Below are 21547 nucleotides of genomic sequence, written 5' to 3' on the forward strand. Positions count from 1 at the left end.
ACACCTGCCAGCTTGCACACCCCCTTCTCTCCCCCCCCCACCCCATTCGACTGTTTATCCCTCTTCATAGATGCTGCCTGACCTGATGAGTCCTGGCATTTAGTGCATGTTATGTAAACCCTTAACTATTAATACCATTAAAATGTTCTTGAACACAAGTATAGAGATTTTGCTCATAGCTACTGACTTGTTACATCAACTACGCTTTTGAACTTTACATGTAAAACTATGTTTATTTTGTCCTGTTTATTATTTACTGTAATGCCTGCACTGTTTTTGTGCACTTTATGCAGTCCTGGGTAGGTCTGTAGTCTAGTGTAGTTTTTTTTTCTCTCTGTTGTTTTTTACATAGTTCAGTCTAGTTTTTGTTCTGTGTCATGTAACACCATGGTCCTGAAAAACGTTGTCTCATTTTTACTATGTACTGTACATAGCAGTTATGGTCGAAATGACAATAAAAGTGACTTGACTTGAAACTTTTGAGCCAAGCTCCAATAATGATTAGTTTTTGTACCTTTATCCCTGTCAGGATGCTGCACCATCTTCGGGGATTGTTAAGACCTTTTATGATGGATACTTTTCAATTTATTGAACTTTCTGCTTCTATTATCAACAATTTGTAAATCTATGATTTACGGTGATAAAGCTCATTTCTACGTGTGTTGTGTGATCTAATGTTGCTTAGCTCTGGCTGCGAACACCTGCACTACTGTTACAGGCCACTAGGTGGTGCAGATATCACATTATGTCACAGAATGTCCTGCCGAAGGGTCTCGGCCTGAAACATCGACTGTTTATTCCTCTCTATAAATTCTGCCTGACCTACTGAGTCCCTCCAGAGCCTCCTGCTCTGGATTTCCAGCACCTTCAGAATCTCTTGTGCTTCTGTTACAAAATGTACTTGTCATATGAGTGAAGATTGGTGTTTTCAAGATTTTTGAAGTTAAATTTATATTGGCTATAGCAATTAAAATGTACCAGACATATTGTAAAAGTATATTTACTACTCTTGTGTATTACTTCCAGCAAATTCCAAATATATCTTTGTATTGATAGGGTAAACAGAATGTTTTCCCCAGGGTAGAAATGTCAAATATCAGAAGACACACGGAGGAGGGGGGAAGTTTAAAGGAGATGGGTAAGTCAAAGTTTTTACACAGAGAGAGGGTAAAAAAAAACACCTGGAACGAGCTATCAAGATTAGTGTGGAAGCAGATATAAAAATAGTGTTTTAGATAGACACACAAATATGGAGGGATACAGATCACGTGCAGGCAAAAGTGAATGAGTTCAATTCCGCACCTGTGCTTGTCACTGAAGGGCCGGTTCCTGTAATGTGTTCTATGTTCTATTATATGTAGGAAAGGACTTACATTCGGAAACATGGAGCTGAAGGTAAGTAAGGTAGTATGATCCCTTGAGTCAAGTATCATGTTCTCCAAGGAGGTTGTCTGTTGGTGGGTCCTCAGCTGGCTGTCGAGGATCCACATATTTTATGGGCCTTAATCTGGGATGATGGGTGGATTCCTTTTATGCAGGGGTGAAAGGTACACGGGCAGCCACCATACGGTTCTAGACAGATTGGGGTCAGGATCCAGTCACATGGAGTGCAAGGCGAATGGGAATCCTTTTCTGTTGTGGCCATTGTGATGTGTCAGCATCTTCTGCCAGCTCCACCAGTAAGGTCTTGGATCACTCTTTGTCTGGAAGTTCCCCCTTGACTTTACCGCCATGGGGGAAGCTACCAGGAGCTAAGTGGCAGATTGCTGAACTCCAGACAGCATCAATCTCGGGATCTCAGGAACTCACAAACCTCTCCACTACTTGGTGATGATCCTCATAGAGGTGAGGGTAAGTAAAACACACAGACAGACAGACATACTTTATTGATCCTGAGGGAAATTGGGTTTTGTTACAGCTGCAACAACCAAGAATAGTGTAGAAATATAGCAATATAAAACCACAAATAATTCAATAATAATCATGCCAAGTGGAAATAAGTCCAGGACCAGCCTATTGGCTCAGGGTGTCTGACACTCCAAGGGAGGAGTTGTAAAGTTTGATGGCCACAAGCAGGAATGACTTCCTATGACGCTCAGTGTTACATCTCGGTGGAATGAGTCTCTGGCTGAACGTACTCCTGTGCCTAACCAGTACATTATGGAGTGGATGGGAGTCATTGTCCAAAATGGCATGCAACTTGGACAGCATCCTCTTTTCAAACACCACCATCAGAGAATCCAGTTCCACCCCCACAACCCCCCAATTTGGCCTTACAAATGAGTTTGTTGATTCTGTTGGTGTCTGCTACCCTCAGCCTGCTGCCCCAGCACACAACAGCAAACATGATAGCACTGGCCACCACAGCCTCGTAGAATGTCCTCAGCATCGTCCATCGTCCAAGTTAATGCCATTTGGATGCAGAGAAAAGAGGTTCCAAATCTACCTCACTGACAGCAGAGCTTTCAATATTTGAATTTAAGCACACTCGCTACGGGCAAGTGGTTTGTACACTATCTCAAAATAGGCTATTGCTTATCTGTGAAGAAGAAACTCAGAAGCTACATGAAGAATTTATGACACAAATGCTGGAGGAACTCAGCAGGCCAGGCAGCATCTAAGGAAGAGAGTACAGTCAACGTTTTGGGCCGAGACCTTCTGGCAGGACTGGAGATGAAAAGCTGAGGAGTAGAGTTAAAAGGTGGGAGGAGGGGAAAGAGAAACACAAGGTGATAGGTGAAGCATCTTTCCTTCCCCCGTTTTCCACAGGGATAGTTCCTTGCATGACTCCCTTTGTCCATTCATCTCTTCCCACTGATCTCCCTCCTGGCACTTATCCTTGCAAGTGGAACAAGTGCTACACCTGCCCTTACAGCTCCTCCCTCACCACCATTTAGGGCCCCAATCAGTCCTTCCAGGTGAGGTGACACTTCACCTGTGATTCTTTTGCAGTCATATTCTGTGCCCAGTGCCCCCGGTGTGGCATCCTGTATATTAGTGTGACCTGATGTAGATTGGGAGACTGCTTCGCAAGCACCTACACTCCATCTGCCAGAAAAAGCAGGACCTCCCAGTGGCCACCCATTTTAACTTCACTTCCCATTCCCATATGTCCATCCATGGCCTCCTCCACAGTCGCAACGAGACCTCACTTAGTTTGGAGGAACAACACCTTATATTCTGTCTTAGTAGCCTTCAACATGAAGGTACGAACATTGAATTCTCGAACTTCTGGTATTCACCCCCCCCCCCCCAACCTTCACCATTCCTGTCCCCTTTTTCCTTGTCTCACTCATCTCCTTGCTTGCCCATCACCTCCCTCTAGTGTGTCTCCCCACTTTTCTTTCTTCCACGGCCTTCTGCCATCTTCTATCAGACTCCTGCTTCTCCGGCCTGTATCTCCTTCACCAATCAACTTCACAGCTCTTTACTTTATCCCTGCTCCTTCAGGTTTCACCTTTCGTCTTGTGTTTCTTCTCTCCTCCCCAGGCCAGATCTGGCAGAGTGAACATATCCACAATGCACTTGATGGAAATCTAAAATAAAAACAGAAAATGCTGGAAATACCTTACAGACCAGGCAGCATCTGTGGGTAAAAAGCCAGAGTTAATGTTTCAGGTCATTTCCTCAGAATTAGGCAGTGAGGTGATCTGGGGGAGAGGTGGTCTGGTTTACAGTGATTAATTTTACAGCTTTAAGCTGATTATTGTGGTGATCCAAATTCTGAAACTACAGTATAATTGTTGCATTTGAACTCACATGCTCGGCTCTGGACCACTGAAAAATAGCCATGACACCTCCATTTTTTGTTCCAGATTCCAGCATCTGCAGTTCCTTTTGTCTTCATACTACAAAGTCAGTTATAGGCTCTAGGCTATACATCAGTGTGCTGATGTTCACTCTCTAAACATCAAGCATGACTTCATGTTGACTCTCCAAACATTCACAAGCTAATGCACCGAAGGCAGAGCTACTTCAAGTAGGAGAGCATGACATCAGTTTTGAATCTAGAGTGTGGAATGGACTCATGGGCTCCTCTTTTAGCTTCTACCCCCTGTATTAGGGAGGGATAAAATGTTATTGAGTGTTGTTCAAAAGCTCATGTGCCTATCCGTAAAAGCATAATCGGGTCGGCAGCAATATAGTGCAATACATAAAAAACTGTAATTATTTCTCTCTCTCTCTCTCTCTCCACACACACACACACACACATGTGTGTGTATGTATTTTTTTAATTATTAAGTAAGTATTGCATAGAGAGCCAGAATTGTGACGTTGTATTCATGGATTCGTTCATTGTCCCTTCAGCAATTTCAAAGTTTGAAGTAAATTTTATTATCAAAGTACATTTGTGTCATCATATTACAACCCTGAGATTCTTTTATTGTGGGCATACTCAACAAATCTAAAGAACAATCGATATAACAGAATCAATGAAAGACCACCCAACAAGGGCATTCAACCAGAGTGCAGAAGGCATCAAACTCTGAAAATACAAAAAGAAGAATAAATAATACAAATAAATAAACAATAAATATTGAGAACATGAGATGAAGAGTGTATGTGAAGTTGAGTGAAGTTTTCCTCATTGGTTCAAGAGCCTGATGGCTGACGTATAGTAACTGTTCCTGAACCTGTTGGTGTGAGTCCTTAGGCTCCTGTGCCACCTTCTTGATGGCAGCAGCGAGAAGAGAGTATTTCCTGGGTGGTGGGGGTCCCTAATGATGGATGTTGCTTTCCTGCAACACTGTTTCATGTACTGTGGATGTACTCAATGGATGGGAGGGGAAGAAGCTGTTTCTAAATAGAACCTAGTTCCTAATTATAGAGTCTAAACTGCATTTCTTTTTGCAGTCGTTGATCTTTCCAGCCCCTCCTCATTTTCAGCAATTTGTTTCCAACAATTTCTGTTTTTATTGTTTATTACTTTTGTAGAACTACAATACCACATGCAGTTGTTGTCAATAGATTGAGTTAAGCCTCCTCTCACTTGAAGCACAAAATAAGGTATTTGTAGGTATCTCGGAGGTGGGGATGGGTGGCATGATAATGAAAATGGGTGGCACAGCAGCATGGCAGATAGCACTAGTGACCCCCCACCAGTCGGGCTTCAAACTGTGCCCTTATTTGTAAGGAGGTTGTATGTTCTCCCCGTGACCATGTGGGTGCCCTGGTTCCCCCCCCCCCCCCCAGTCCAAAGGGGTACAGGTTGTTAGTGAGTTGTGGGCATTCTGTGTTGCTGCGGGAAACACAGCAACGCTTACGGCTGCCCCCAGTACAATCCTCACTCATCTGATTTGAACCAAATGATGCATTTCACTGTATCTTTCCATGTACACGCGATGAACAAAGCTATCTTCGTCTTTTAAAAATGGCTTTGAGTTCCGACGAGAACATAAGAATTAGGATCCGGAGTTGGCTCTGGTCCTTCAATCAGCTCAGGACCATGCTGATCTTTCTAACGGACATATACCTGCACTATCCCCATATCCTTTATTTTCCCTTTTCCAGGAGTCATTTATTCCGAGATTACAGAATCACTTTATCACAATATTACAGAACTCTATGATTCACATTATCTACAGTTTCAAATTCTAACACTGTCATTGCTGTCCAAAACACACTCGAGCCCCTGTGGCACCCACCAGTCCCAGAAATCCCTTGTTGTACCTGTGGATACCATATGCTCCTTCTCCAGGGACACATGGGCATGGACTTAACCCTGGCAGAGGGGCAGTCAATTGGCTCAGGCTGGACCCTCGACTGCCGGCCACATGGACCTATGAATGGCCACCAGGCCCAGGAGCAAACTGACCAGGAGGTTCCCCGACAGACCACAATTCCCTCCCCTCTGCACTGGGTGCTCAAAGATCAGGAGCATGGGGTTGAAGTGCAGCCAGATAATCTCAGAAGATGCAGCCCCCATAATCTTTGATTTTCTTAAAATGCATAAAACTATCAACCTGATAGTCCCGATGAAGGGTCTTAGCCTGAAATGTTGACTGCTCCTCCATCACATTGTGTATATTGCTCTAGATTTTCCAGCATCTGCAGTACCTCTTGTTACTTTCAATATGTGTTTTGAATGAGTTCAAGAAACCGGCTCTCCAAAGATTCGCGATCTGCTTGAAAAAGTTCCCTCATCCCTTGCTTACCCTTTGTTCTGACATTGTGACTATCTATCTCTCTATCCATCTGTCAGGGTTCCTAGTGTAGGAATCAAAGAGACTTCGGCAATTCAAATGTAACGAAAGATTCATTACAGAAATTAACCAGTAACACTAACAAGAGCTCAGGCAAACTAAACAGAATCTTGAAGAACTGAAATGATTCACTACGCAGAAGAACCGGGACTGAGTTTCGCCAGACAAGGATCCACAACCAGAGAGCAAAGAGAGTTTGGCATGCCCCCCGCCAAAATACACCGTGAAGCACGTAGGAATTCAGGACCAGTCAGACAACCCAGGTGTCCAGACGAAGCAATAGTCCCAAAGACAACTACAATGCAAGACACTGAAAATCCCGTGCTACTTGAAGTATCCCAAATTGAATAAAAGTGATAAATACAAAGAGAGTTTAGCAATCCCCAGATACTAAATGAGATGTCTGCAAAGCAATTACATGTAGGTGTAGACGTAAAAGGTAACTGCACACCCACAAGGTGACACCAAGAAAATACAGTCCACATAATAACTGAACAAAGTATTTTTCTTTTAAAAACAACTATCCATCTGTCCATCTATCCATTTCTCCATTCACCTCCATTCAACCATCCACCCATCCACTGATCTAGCTAATGTAATTTATAGTCATTTTTATGAATTGCATTGTACTGCTGCCACAAAACAACAAATTTTGCAACGTATGTCAGTAATAATAAACCTGATTCTGATTCCCTGCTTAGAAAATCTTCATCCTCCTTGTAATCTACCCAATTTGAGGTTTGTAAGAATTTTGTAAGTTTCAATGTGACTGCCTCTCGTTCTAAATTCTGGAGAATACAAGCCACATCTACTCATTCTTTCCTCACAGCATAACCACAAAATGTAGTGGATATGACCAAGTCCATCACAGGTAAAGCCCTCCCAACCATTGAGTACATCTACACCAAGTGTTGTCGCAGGAAATCAGCACCCATCTTTTCCCTCGAACAGAAAGCCCAGCTTATCCTCCTCCATCACCACCCCCATGAATAGATTCTCAACCACAGACCCAATCTCAGTAGGAACTTCTCCTTTAACTCCATTCATTTCCTCTAAATCAGAGCTGTTGTTATGGAAACTCAGTTGGGGCAAAACTGTGCCTGTCTCTTTGTGGAATGCACTGAGTAGTTCTTCTTTCAGTCCCAGTCAGACCCTCTCCCTCAGCCCTTCATTGCTTCCTATATAGAACTCTAAAGTTTCATTACAGTTGGGTCCCCTGCTTTATGCTTTATAAAGGTCCCCTGCTTTATATGTTGTATATCATGAACAGCAGAGGACCCAACAGTAACAAATACATCACATATGACATACAGTACATATACCATATTATACAGTGTATAATAAAATCCATAAGCTCCTTTCTGGGAAGTGCTATAGGGCAATTAAAATCCAAAAACTTCACACCATTTTAAAGGTTTCTTCCCCCAGGCAGTTAATCTGATCAACCAATCTAGTTACCCCACCCCACCTCCCTACCCAATTCACTGCACTGCATCCTAGACACTTTAAACTACCTTTTATAATGCTGTTCACATTGAAAATACATGCTGGCATTTATTTATTTATGCACATTTTATTCCATGTCTGTCCTGTAACCTATAACTTTATTAGTTTTTATATAACTCTTTACTCTTAATAATTGTCGAATGTTGCTTTTTTTTTTCTTGCATGTTGTTCCCTGACTAACACACCACAGCAAATTACTTATACATGTAAATGTATATGGCCAATAAAGCTGATGCTGAATTCTTGGACATGAATCCGTGGAAGTTAAATAGAGAGGAAAACATATGTTGGCCTTTATTTTATGAGGGTTTGACTTCAAGAGTAAAAACATCCCACTGCAATTTTATAGTGCCCCAGTGAGACTCTGGCTGGGATTTTGCACACAGATGTGGAAGAACATATGAAGTAGAGGGGGCAATGAGAGTTCATTAGATTGATTCCTGGGATGAGAGGTGGGAGGGGGGGCAGAAGGTTCCCTGTGAAGAGAAATTAACCTGACTGGACCTGTACCCTTGAGTTTATAAGACTGAGCAGTACTAGCATTGTGATGTACAAAATACTTATGAAACTGGCAGTGCAGATGTAGAGTTAATGTTTCCACTGACTGGGTCATCTGGAAGCAGGGGTCCACCCTGACAGGAGATTGCCCTTTTGGGGCCGAGCAAAGAAGAAATGGTGGTGAGTCTTACAATGATTTTTAATGTCTTGCACCGTACTGCTACCATAAAACCAACAAATTTCACAACATGCCGGTGATAATAAACATGATTCTGATTCTTGGGAATTCTCCAATCAAGAGAGCCGTGGAAGTTCAACCGATGGGTAAATTTTATACAGAGACAGAAACACTTCTAGATATTAAGGAAATTGAGGGATATAAGGTTATTCTGGGGAAAGTGAGCTGTGATCATAATGGATGACAGAGAATATTCAAGAGACAGAAAGGTCAATACTTGCTTCTGTTTCTTACTTACTTAAGGATTTCAGCATTGTTGAAAGTAAATGTCACCAATCCCAGATGAAATATATCCTGACGAAGGATCTCGGCCCGAAACGTCGACAGCGCTTCTCCCTATAGATGCTGCTTGGCCTGCTGTGTTCCACCAGCATTTTGTGTGTGTTGTTGTTTGAAATATATCCCGGGCTGTTAAAAGAAGCAAGGGTTGAATTTGCAAAGGTTTTGATAACAGTTTTTCAAACCTTTTTGCCTGCACCAGAGTTCTGTGAAGTTGTAGAAACACAAGAGCTGGGATCTGGAGGAATAAACGAACTGCTGGAGGAACTCATTGGGTCAAACAGCATCTGTGGGAAGAAAGGAAGCGTAGACATTTTGGATCAAGACCCTGCATCATGATCCACTTGGGATTTCGACGTGAAAGTTTGACTATTTTTCTAACAGATGCAAAATGCTGGAGGAACTCAGGGGGTCAGGCAACATCTATGGAGGTGTAAAGGGAGTTTCTTCTTTTTCTTTGTTACTGCGTATGTTGATCAAAATGGCTCCTTTGTTTGTTAAAAGTAGGAATGCTTCTTTGTTGCGAGAGAATGCTGGAAGCTTGTTTGGGTTAAAATCTACTGATAATGAGAATTGTATTCCTTTGTAAACCAATTGGGATTAATGTTGTTCTTTCTTCTGAGTCTGTAAAATATTGTTGGCAGGCTTTTGGGCAGATCAGCGTGAGGGGGTGAGAGAGAGAGGACGTGATACTGTAAACTGGGCGAGGAATGGACCCCAAGTGGGAGTCTGAGGCCAGGAGGTACCCCGAGGAGAGGAGACAAAGATAGATGTGCTTGGTTGACCACTCGGGAGGGTCCTGAGCTGCGAGTCGAGGAGTTCGGAGGGGATCGAATGGTGGCCAGAAGACTTCAGTAATTGAGCTCCAACAGTTGTGCACGAAGTGGTTTGGACTTTGATAAGTTTGGCGCCTTTCTTTATTTTTTTTCTCCTTCATATATACTGTATCATTATTAATTACTTAGTTATAGTAACCTTTATAAATTGTACTCACTTAATCGCATATGGTGTACTGTCTGTTTTTGGGCAAGGCAGGGACATCACACAGCATCCACGCCAGCTGATTACCCAGTTTGGCGGGGCCGAAGGCTGCTCCCCCTAAATGAGAATGAGCTGAGCAAGCCTGAGGTGACCCAGGGGGTTACAGAGGGCAATAAACAGTTGAGACTCCAATGTATCAGTCCATGACCCTTCATCAGCACTCAGAACATCAGGACCTTTCCAGCCACAAATGATGGTCGGAGTGCTGAGTTCCTCCAACAGTTTGCTTGCTGTAAGGTATGTAATGCTGAGGCTTTATAAAGCATTGGTCAAACTGCACTTGGAATATGGAGAGCAGTTTTGTTCCTTTATCTAACAAAGGACCTGCTGGCATTGGAGCGGGTCCAGAGAAGGTTCGAGAATTACCCCTGGAATGAAAAGATTAACTTATGAGGAGCATTTGATGGTTCTGGACCTGTGCTTGTTGGGATGTAGAAGAATAAGAAGGCATCTCATTGAAACCTACATAATATTAAAAGACCTAGAAAGAGTGGACATGAAGAAGCTGTTTTCTATACTTGGGGGCTTGGGGGAGGAGGAAGTCTAGGACCAGAGGGCACAGAATACAAAGATATCCCTTTAGAACAGAGATGAAGAAGAATCTCTTTAACCAGGGGGTGTTAAATCTGTGGAATTTTTTGCCAGTGATGGCTGTAGAGGTCAAGTCATTGAGCATATGTAAAGCTGGGGTTGATAGGTTCTTGATTAGTAAGGTTGTCAAAGGTTAAGGAGTGAAAGCAGAAGAATGGGGAAGAAAGGGATAATAAATTAACCATGAAGAAATGTGGAGCAGACTCAATGGGTCAAATAGCCTAATTCTGCTCATATGCCTTATGGTCGTAGGAACAGTTGTTGGAAAAAAAGACAAATCGAGTAATTATATATCAGTTAGTTTAACCTGGTTTGTGGGCAGAATGTGAAATCAGTGCTGAGGAAGAGTATAAATTTTAATTTGGAAAGCCACTGGAGTGAGATAGGTCCGCCCGTTGAGTGGTATCACAACAACAACCTTGCAGTCAACATCAGTAAGACCATGGAATTGATTGTGGACTTCAGGAAAGGAAAGTCCAGTTCTCATCGAGGGATTAGTGGTGGAAAGGGTGAGCAGCTTCAGGTTCCTGGATGTCAACATCTCTGAAGGTCTATCGTGGGCCCAACATATTGATGTAATTACAAAGTGGTTCTATTACATCAGGAGTTTGAGAAGATTTGGTATGTGACCAAAGACTCCTGGAAATTTCTACAGATATACCGTACAGAGCATTCTGACTGGTTGCATCTCCAGCTGGAGCGGAGGCGCCAATACGCAAGACTGAGGACGCTGGAGAGCCGTGCCTATTTGAGTTACTGTTGTCTTCCTGTCAGCTGGAACCAGTCCGGCCATTCTCCTTTGACCTCTCTCGCTAACAAGGCATTTTCGCTTGCAGGACTACCGCTCACTGGATTTTTTTTTGTGTTTTTGATTTTTTGCACCATTCTCTGTAAACTTTAGAGACTGTTGTGCATGAAAATCTCAAGGGATCAGTAGTTTCTGAAATACTAAAACCACCCTGTCTGGCTTCAAAGTTCAAAGTAAATTTATTATCAAAGAACATATATGTCACTAAATACAACCCTGAGATTTATTTTCTTGTGGGCATACACAATAAATCTATAGAATAATAACCATAACAAAATCAGTGAAAGTCCATACCAACTTGGACATCAACCAGAATGCAGAAGATAACAAACTGTGCAAATACAAAATGAAAGAAATATTAATCCGTTCAAGACCATTGGTGTTTCCATATCAGTCTGTGATGCAGCCAGTCAATATAATCCCCAGCACCATCTATAGAGGTTTATCAAAGTTTTAGGTGTCATGCCAAATCTCTGCAAACTCCTAAGGAAGTAGAGCCATTCCCACACTTTCTTCATAATTGCACTTTGTCCTGGGCCCAGGACAGATCCTTCGAAATAATAACACCAAGAAATCTGAAGTTGCTGACCCTCTCCACCTCTGATCCTCCAGTGAGGACTGGCTCATAGACCTCTAGTTTCCTTCTCTGAATTCTATAATCAATTCATTTGTCTTGCTGGCGTTGAGTGAGAGATTGTTGGTACAGCATCACTCAGCCAGATTTTCAATCCCCCTCCCATATACTGATTTGTCACAACCTTTGCTTTGGCCTATGAGAGCAGTATTGTCAGCAAATTTGAATACGGCACTGGATCAGTGCTTAGCCACACAGTCATAAATGTAAAGTGAGTAGAGCAGGGGGCTAAGCACACAGCCTGTGGTGCACCCGTGCTGATGGAGATCATGGAGGAGATGTTGTTGCCAGTCTGAACTGACTGGGGTCTGCATGTGAGGAAATTCAGGATCCAATTGCACAAGGGGGCATTGAGGCCAAGATCTTGGAGCTTTTTAAAAAAAAAAATTAATATATTTTTTAATTGAATTTTCAAATAGATTACAGAAAGAAAAAAATTGTCAACCCTTCCCCCTCCCCCTAACATATCCCTATAGAAAAAAAAGAAAAAAGAAAGAAAGAATGCCTGGATATCGAAAGATCCCCACCTGTTCCATGGAGTTCAAAATAGCTTTAATATGTATATGTTTCTTTCCCCAGATAACCAATAATTTTATCTTCAGAGTACCTACCTATTTAATCCTATCTTTTGTAAATAAGGGCACCAAATTTTCAGAAATATTTCATATTTATCTCTTAAATTATAAGTAATTTTTTCAAGTGGAATGCAGATGAAAAATTCATTCTTCCAACGTTCTATACTTAAGTATGAATCCGATTTCCAAGTAACTGCAATAGCCTACTACTTCTTGAACGAAGATTCAATAAGGTCGATCCTGTAGTAAACCGCAGACGACACCAACTATACTTGATTCTTCGGGTTTCCGTACTTCGGTAAAGTCTTCGCTCTCCAATACTTAGACTTCAAAATTAAATCAAAGACACATCAAATACAACTGGCAAGGATTAGCCAATAACTGCCGGCACAGCGATTCTGTACCTTACAGTAGAAAGTAAAACTCCACTTTAAAACGAAACTGCATCATGAGACCAAATATGCAGCATAACAGAGTAACTGACGAATTAAACGACTCAACTCAAAAAAGACTCCCGCGTCACAGCAGGCTTTCCCGTTTTATACCTGTTGGAACATGTCATCCCGTGACCTCACGCTGGTGGGAAATTACATCACCCCACCTTCACAGGACCATTACATCATGCTCACCAGATACTCAATTACATCATGGTCATAAGACAGTCACAAGGTACTCACAGGGTATGCAACAAGAAGCAATCTTGTATTTTCCTTCCTGTTGAACTTTTGGCATGATGTAGTTTGGAGTCGAGTGTCTGAATGGTATTGAGTAGCTTAACAATATGACTTGAGTGGAACTGGAATGGGTTTATTATTGTCATGGGACCAATGTACCATGAAAAGGTGGTCTTGCATACTGTTCATATATTATCAAATCATTACACAGTGCACTGGTGTAGAACATGACAGAATGTAGAATAAAGTGTGACAGCTACAGAGAAAGTGCAGTGCAGGTGGACAACAAGGTGCAAGATCTTTATGAGGTAGATTGAGGGGGTCCAAGAGTCCATCTTATCATAGTGGGGAACCACTCAATAGTCTTACAACAGCGGGTGGGCATTGTTCTTGAGCCTGGTGGTACATGTCTTCAGGCTTTTGCATCTTCTACCCAATGGGAGGAGGAGAAGAGAGAATGTCCGGGGTAGGTGGGGCCTTTGATTATGCCGGCTGCTTTCCTAAGGCGACAACAGAGTAGTAAGCCCCTGGACCAGGGATATGAGCCTGGAAGAGGTTATTGACATTAGTTCACTGACCCTCCCAGTGGATTTGGAGGATTTGCAGAGATATTGCTCCAGTGTTATGAGATGCCTTCTGTAGGCTGGCAAGCTGCTAGAACTATTAAGAACACCAATTAGAACACAGCTTGAGTACTATATACAGTTTTGGTCACCACATTACTGGAAAGACATATTTGCTTTGGAGAGGGTGCAGAGCAGATTTATAAAAAGATTACCAGGACTAAAACTTGTATGGGACAAGATCATAAGATCTTGTAAGACCATAAGATATAGGAGCAGAATTAGGCCATTTCATCCCATCATGTCTACCCTACCATCCCATCATGGCTGATCCATTTTCCCTCCCAGCCCCAATCTCCAGCATTCTCCCCATATTCCTTCTTGCTCTGACTAATCAAGAATCTATCAACATTTGTCTTAATGACTTGGCCTCCACAGCAGCCTGTGGCAACAAATTTCACAGATTTACCACTATTTGTGAAAGAAACTCCTCCTCATCTCAGTTCTAAAAGGTCACCCTTTGAGGCCTTTCAACATTCATTAGGTTTCAATGAGGTCAGCCCTCATTCTTTTGAATTCCAGTGAATACAGGCCTAGAGCCTTCAAATGCTCTTCATATGACATGCCTTTCCATCCCGGAATCATTTTTGTGAACTTCCTTTGAACCCTCTCCAATGTCAGCACGTCCTTTCTCTCAGATAAAAGGCTCTAAACTGCTCACAATACTCCAAGTGAGCCCTTATCAGAGCTTTATAAAGCATCAACATTACATCCTTACTTTGAAATTCTCGTCCTCTTGAAATGAATGCTGACATCACAATTGCCTTCCTCACCACAGACTCAACCTGCAAATTAACCTTTAGAGAATCCCGCACAAGACTCCCAAGTTCCTTTACCCGTCCTAACTTTGAAATTTCTCTCCACTTATTTCTTCCACCAAAATACGTGACCATACACATCCTGACACTGTATTCCAGCTTCCACGTCTTTGTCCCTTTGGCCTAATCTGTAGCCTTTCTTCCTCAAAACTACCTGCCCCCTGATTATTTTTGTATCATCTGCAAACTTTGCAACAAAGCCCTCAATTCCATCATCCAAGTCATTGACATATAATGTAAAAAGAAGCAGTCCCAACACAGATCCCTGTGGAACACTACTACTCACCAGCAATCAACCAGAAAAGGCTCCCTTTTTTCCCATTCTTTTCCTCCTGCCAATCAGCAACTGCTTTATCCATGCTAACGTAGGCCTCCGTTAGTCTCCATAGACCATGGATTTGCACCTTGGAAAGTTTCCAGGGCACAAACCTTGAAAAGTCTTGAAGAATTAAACCAAATCAGATGGTAGCACTATACCAACTGTACGTTTGCGATGCAGGATTGAGTACTCAAGGCTGGGTCTGCATGCCTATCTGTAGGGCTATTTGTCTAGGACGATGTCAACCCTTAAGGGGAGAATCTTACCTCATGACTTGTAGGCCGTGAAAGGCTATGAGACTCATCTGAACCAGTTTAGTTAAAAACTATGGCTACAAATGCAAGTCAAACACTGAGAAGGCAGAAACAACTAACTTACTTCCTGACACTGATTGCCTTTTCCACTATAGTTAGGATTGTTTTCTTTAGAGCAATGAAGGCTGGCAGGGCCTTCATTAACTTTAATTAAGGTTTACAAAGATATGAGGGACATAGACAGGACAGAAGAGCAGTGAAAACCAGGCCTGAGGTAGAACAATTATAGGGAGGATGAGAAACATTCTCACCCAGGGTGTGGTGAGACTCCCTGACTGAAAGGATGTGTATATGAAAAGCTGTGACCTGTAGCAAATTGTCCCAAGGCGCATTAACAGGGAAAAAATAATGGCAAGCCGACAGATTACATTGAGGCAGACAACAGAAGACTTCTCAGAATGAGAGGAACTTTGCACCATTCTAGGAAAGGACAGAATGGTGGAGGTGTTTAAGGAGGGTGGCCAATGGTGGGAGTGGTGCTCAAAGCTAGACTTGGAGATCTCAGATATTAGGAATAGAGGATATTTTAGAGCTGGGAAGGACTAGGACCTCTAATGGAGTTGATAATGAGGGTGAGAGATTTAGAATCATAGAGTTATAGAAAAGCATAGCACAGAAACAGGCCCTTCATCAGATCGGCCTGCACCTGGACCACAGCCCTCCATACCTCTGCCATCCACGTACCTATCCGAACTTCTCTTAAATGTTGAAATCGAACTTGTGTGCACCATTTGCATAGCAGTTCATTCCACAATCTCATGACTCTCTGAGTGAAGTTTTCCCTCATGTTCCCCTTAAACATTTCACCTTTTACCCTTAGCCCATGACCTCTAGTTGTAGTCCCACCCAACCTCAATGGAAAAAAGCCTGCTTGCAATTATCCTGTCTCTCTGCCCCTCATAATTTTGTATACCTCTATCAAATTTCCCCTCAATCTTCTATGTTCCAAAGTCCTAACCTATTTAATCTTTCTTTAGAACTCAGATCCTCCAGACCCAGCAAATTCCTTGTAAATTTTCTCTGTACTCTTTCAGCCTTATTTACATCTTCAGTACTTCGATTTATGAAGGTCAATGTGCCAAAAACTTTCTTTAAGACCCTGTATTGCCAGATCCCTTTGTTCTACCACACTCCACACTACCCTATTTAAGACCTACCCTGGTTGGTCCCACCAAAGTGCAACACCTCACACTTGTCTTAAATTCACACACTTAAATTCCATCTGCCATTTTTCAGCCCATTTTTCCAGCTGGTCCAGATCCCACTGCAAGCTTTGATTGTCTTCCTCACTGTCCACTACACTCCCAATCTTGGTGTCATCTGCAAATTTGCTAATCCAGTTAACCACATTATAATCCACATCATTGCTATAAATGACAAACAAAAATGGATTCAGCACTGATCTCTGTGGCACTCCACTACTCACAGGCCTCCAGTCAGAGAGGCAATCATCAACTACCACTCTCTGGCTTCTCCCACAAAGCCAATGTCTAATCCAACTTACTACCTTATCTTGAATGTCAAGTAACTGAACCTTTGTGACCAAACTCCCATGCGGGACCTTGTAAAATGCCTTATGAAAGTCCATGTAGACAGCATCCACTGCTTTACCTTCAATTTTCTTGGTAACTTCCTTGAGAAAATTTATAAGATTGGTTAGGCACAACCTACCGTGCACAAAGACATGTTGACTATCTCTAATCAGTCTATGTCTATCCAAGTATTCATATATCCAGTCCCTTAGAATACTTCCCAAAAACTTTCCAACTACAGATGTCAGGTTAACCGGCTATAATTTCCTGGTTTATTTTTAGAGCCTTTCTTAAACAGCAGAGTGACGTTAGCAATCCTCAAATCCTCCAGCACCTCACCTGTCACTAAAGAAGATTTAAACATCTCAGCTCGGGCCCCTGCAATTTCTGCACTCAACTCCCCAGGGATCCAAGGTAACATCTTGCCAGGCCCTGGGGAGGGGATTTATCCACCCTAATTTTGCCTCAAGACAGTAAAAACCTCCTCCCCTGTAATCTGTATAGGGTTCATCACCTCGCTTCTGCTTTGCCTCACTTCTATAGACTCTGTGTCCATCTCCCGAGTAAATACAGATGTGAAGATTCCATTTAAGATCTCCTCCATCTCTTTTGGCTCCATGTGTAGATTACCATTTTGGTCTTCTAGAGGACCAATTTTGTCCATTGCAATCATTTTGCTCTTACTATATCTGTAGAATCCCTTAGGTTTCTCCTTCTTGTCTGCCAAGGCAACCTCATGCCTTCTTTTAGCCCTCCTGATTTTTTTATTAAGCATTCTTTACATTTCTTATACTACTCAAGTACCTCATATGTCCCTACTTGCCTACACCTGCAATGCACCTCCTTTTTTTTCCTTAACCAGGACCTCAATACCTCTTGAAAACCAAGGTTCCCTAAACTTATTGTAACCCTCTCACTGGGGCTCGTATACAAACTCGGCTCGTTAACTAACTTTGCTAACAGCCACAGCGATGAGAAGGCCTCCTTTCATAAACAATGCATGTCTAGGGTCAGTATGACCAGTGGCATCCAACTTCGCCAGGGTCAGAATGTAAGTCAGCGAATTGTTGTCAGTCCTCACCTCGAATTTACCTCTTATCCACCATTTCAATGCCAGAAACTCCAATTTGTGCGTAGGATAATTTTGTTCAAAGGGTGACAGACTCTGGCTGATGAAAACAACAGGTCTCAATCCTTTACCTTGCTCCTGATATAGAATACCCCCTAAGCCCTTGTGGCTGGTGTTGGTGTGCAGTACATATGGCATCTGGGGGTTTGCAAAGACCAGCAACCCTTTCAGCAGGGGCAAGGCCACTTTACATTTCGCATCCTATTGTTCTTCGAAAGATTCCAAAGGGCTAATATGAGCCTTCGTTTTCCTCCCTCTCTTCCCCAGCGGTAGGGGGTAACCACACAGAAGCTGATTCAAAGGGTGGCTTACTCTGGAGTAGTCCTTCACAAATCTCCGTTAGTACCCACAGAATCCAAGGAATGAACGTAGGGCACTCACATTCTTGGGCCTTGGCCATGTGGTCACCACCTCTATCTTGGACGGATCAGTAGCTACTCCGTATTATGAGGCTATGTGTCCGACATAGTTGACTGACATCTTACAGAACTGGCACAGTGACAGTTCTAAACCTTCAGCTTTCAGGTGACCTATCGCCTCATCCCAGGCTCCTCCAGTGTAGACCAGAATGCTATGAGATCATCCAAGTTCACCAGTACCTTAAGCAAGTTCATACCCCCAACAGTCTTCTCCATGACATGTTGAAAAGTAGCTAGGGTCTATATATGCCCTGGAGCATTCTTTCAAACTGAAGGAATCCAAGTGAAGATATAAGTGCTGTTTTCTCTTTGTCAGCCTCACTCATGAGTATCTGATAACACCCACACCTTAGATCCAAGATACTGAATTACTTTGGTCCACTCAGACAGACCAGAGCATCCTTGAACTATGGAACAGCATATTGGTTAGAGACTGTGTGTGTGTTCAGTGTCCCATAGTTCCATACCCTCACTATAATCTCTCCCCCCAGCCCTACCTTTCTTTCTCTTTTATTTCCCACAATTCTCCACCTTCCCCCAGCCCTTTTCCCTCCAGCCTATCACTTCCCAGCTCTCTACTTTATCCCTCCCCCCACTTCTTATCCCCCCCTTGACCATCCCATGTTACTTCACTCCTGATGAAGGGTTTCGGCCTGAAATGTCGTTATTACCTCCTCCCATAGATGCTGTCTGGCCTGCTGAGTTCTGCCAGCATTTTGTGTTTTTTATTTATTTCCAGCATCTGCAGATTCACTCATGTTGTCCATACCTTCCCATTCTTCTTCCTCACCAGCAGTATGGGTGACGTACAGGGACGCTTCAATTCAATGATAATTCCAGCTTCCTTCAGTTTCAGCAGATGCTGCGGAACATCCCCCACCTCTGTGTTGGTGCTAACCGTCAAGACTTCTCTCTGAAAGTGGTGTCCTCTGTCACTCAATAGTGTGGCAAGTACTCCTGAAACAACCCACATTGAACTTGTCAGTAGAAAAGACATCTTTGAGCTTCAACATCTTCTCTGTTAGTCTACTTTCCATTCCTTGGATACTGGGGAGTCACTGAAGTTGAACAACTTCGCTGTTAGCTTTCCCTGTCCAGGAAACTGTGTCTCTCCCAGTTTTCTCACCGGAAAACTAGACTTTACAGTTACCAGGAAAAGATGTGCTATTAGCATCCTACGTCTGAGGGTTACCTCACTCTCTGAGGCATTCCTGACAATCACTGTCATCCCGTTTTTGTGTATAACTGAAGGTTTTTTGCAGTTCAGGTCTCATCAGCACTCCAGCAGGTAAGTATAACTCTTCTTCATGATCCTCCGGAACATCCACCAGAAGGGCCTTGGCATTGTGCATTCCAGGCAATTAGGGGTTTCCCATCATTCTAACTCCTTCCCCAGGATTAACATGATGGCTCGTTTATGTTCACCATCCTGCTTAGGAGGAACTTGTACCTTCTCAAAAGCAGCTCTGAACATTGGGTGAATGGACAATGTTTTCAAAAACTTCTGTCCATTTCTCTCCTTGCATGCTCCCACGAGCCTTCTCACAATGGGAGTATTTGTTCCCACGATAATGGAAGCTTCACCCTTTTCAACCAGATCCAGTCAAACCAACAGTAATGCATCAAGCTGCACCAACATCTGCTTCCAAAAACTCCAGCTTCAATGACACCATACGGGTACTAAGGCCCCAAACTTCTAGAGCACTGATAGGCGTCAATGGTAAATGTGTCAAATATCAGTTGTAAAATGATTTGTAGTGTCGAGTAACCTATGTCAAGTATGGCTCCAGCATAAATACCCTCGATCAATATGGATACACCTGTGCTTTAAATCTTCATCCTCATCACAGTTGTAACAAAAAACACTGGTCCCTTCCCTCATTAAGAGACCCCTGCAGCAGCAACCCTCTGCTTAGTATGTTCTACTGGTGGGTCCGGTGTCCAGTTGAATTTGTCACGCTTGGTGGCAGCACTAGCTGACACCAACAGAGATACGTCTTTCACTGTGTCCCGCAAAACTCCCACTTGTGTGACATCAGGCATCACATCAGCTTTGCCAACTAGTGGAGACCTCTCGCTCATCCTTTTTATTTCCTCTTCTCTCACTTCTCTGATTAGCTCAACAAATGAGGGAGGGGGATGCATCTCATGAGTCCTTCAAAGAAATTAAAGCAATCATGTCATGTGACGGTGCGCTCTTCACAACTTGTCCCACCCTTAACCGATTTATCTCAGCCAGTTGAATTTCCCCTTTACAGCACAAGCAACGCAACAGTTTCCCCAGCCTGAAAAATTTCTCCCCTTTCCCCTGGAGTGTGTGACCAAACCTCATCATAAGCTATGCTAGGCTGTCTGCTGTGCCAAAAACTTTTTCTAATGTTTGCATATAGTCTATGGATTTGACCAACAGGTCTTCTGCCTTTAGATACCTCACCACTTCAGCAGCTGGAGCTTTTAGACTCTCTATCAGTCTTTTCATATTATCTGAGAACTGCCACTCATCCAGTAACTGAGATGTCTGCCCTGCCCAAGCTTCATAATCTTCTTCTTCATTGGGGGTGGGTTTGACTCCAGGGAATATTCTCAGCCGACGATAACTTTGGCTCTTTGCCGGTACACTTTGGCATTTATCTACCAGTGATGTAATTGCCGAAACCAGCTCAGAATTTCCATCACCCACTGAAGGACCCTTTAGACCTTTCACAACAGACAGCTCCTTTCCCTCACTTTGCAGAAATTAGATCAACTTGTCTTTAAAGTCTTCACCCTCAGCTACAAGCAACTTGTTTTTAAAATCTTTACCCTCAGCCACATTCCCCACTTCTCCAAAAATATGGACTGCCCACAGCACCACCTCTCCAGGTTCTCCTAATGTATCGGGCAATCCCTACTTCAGTTATGTCACTCTATCATGACATCCTGACCAGCCAATTGATCAAAACGCCATTCAACCAGCATAACTTGCCCAAATACTTTCACATAACTCAGCACTCTGCGTAACAGTTCATCAGGGCTTCGAGTATCCACCCCACTCAGAACACAAGCATTATTAGTGGATAATCTCTTTGACTTGCACTAAACATTAATCCCTGTGGCGTCCATAATAATGTACCTTAATCATTTTCCCTGACACTAGTTTAACCACTGGCTTAAACACACAAACTGCTCAATTAATTCTAGAGTGTCACTCACACAGTACTTCAAAACCAGGACAAAGCCCCCACAAACTGTAACCCTCTCACCAAGGGTTGCATACTCAGCTTGTTAGCTAACTCTGCTAAAAGCCCCGTGACTCCACTATGAGAAGGCCACCATTCATGAACAATACACATCTAAGGTCGGTATG

General features: G+C 42.9%; 1 protein-coding gene across 5 annotated transcripts in view; it reads right to left on the bottom strand.

Moving 5' to 3' along the window:
* LOC132406402 (protein GPR108-like) overlaps positions 1-21547 on the bottom strand; it is a 155682-nt gene that overhangs the window by 128672 nt on the left and 5463 nt on the right. For 4 of the 5 annotated variants that reach the window (XM_059992038.1, XM_059992035.1, XM_059992036.1 and 1 more), the window contains one exon: positions 8684-8853. The gene's annotated coding sequence lies outside the window, so the exon portion shown is untranslated. Of the gene's footprint in view, positions 1-8683; positions 8854-18970; positions 19159-21547 lie in introns of all 5 variants that reach the window. The other variant, XM_059992037.1, reaches the window with a different exon arrangement.

Source organism: Hypanus sabinus, chromosome 16 (assembly GCF_030144855.1).
Source record: "Hypanus sabinus isolate sHypSab1 chromosome 16, sHypSab1.hap1, whole genome shotgun sequence".
In the NCBI taxonomy this organism is placed as follows: domain Eukaryota; kingdom Metazoa; phylum Chordata; class Chondrichthyes; order Myliobatiformes; family Dasyatidae; genus Hypanus; species Hypanus sabinus.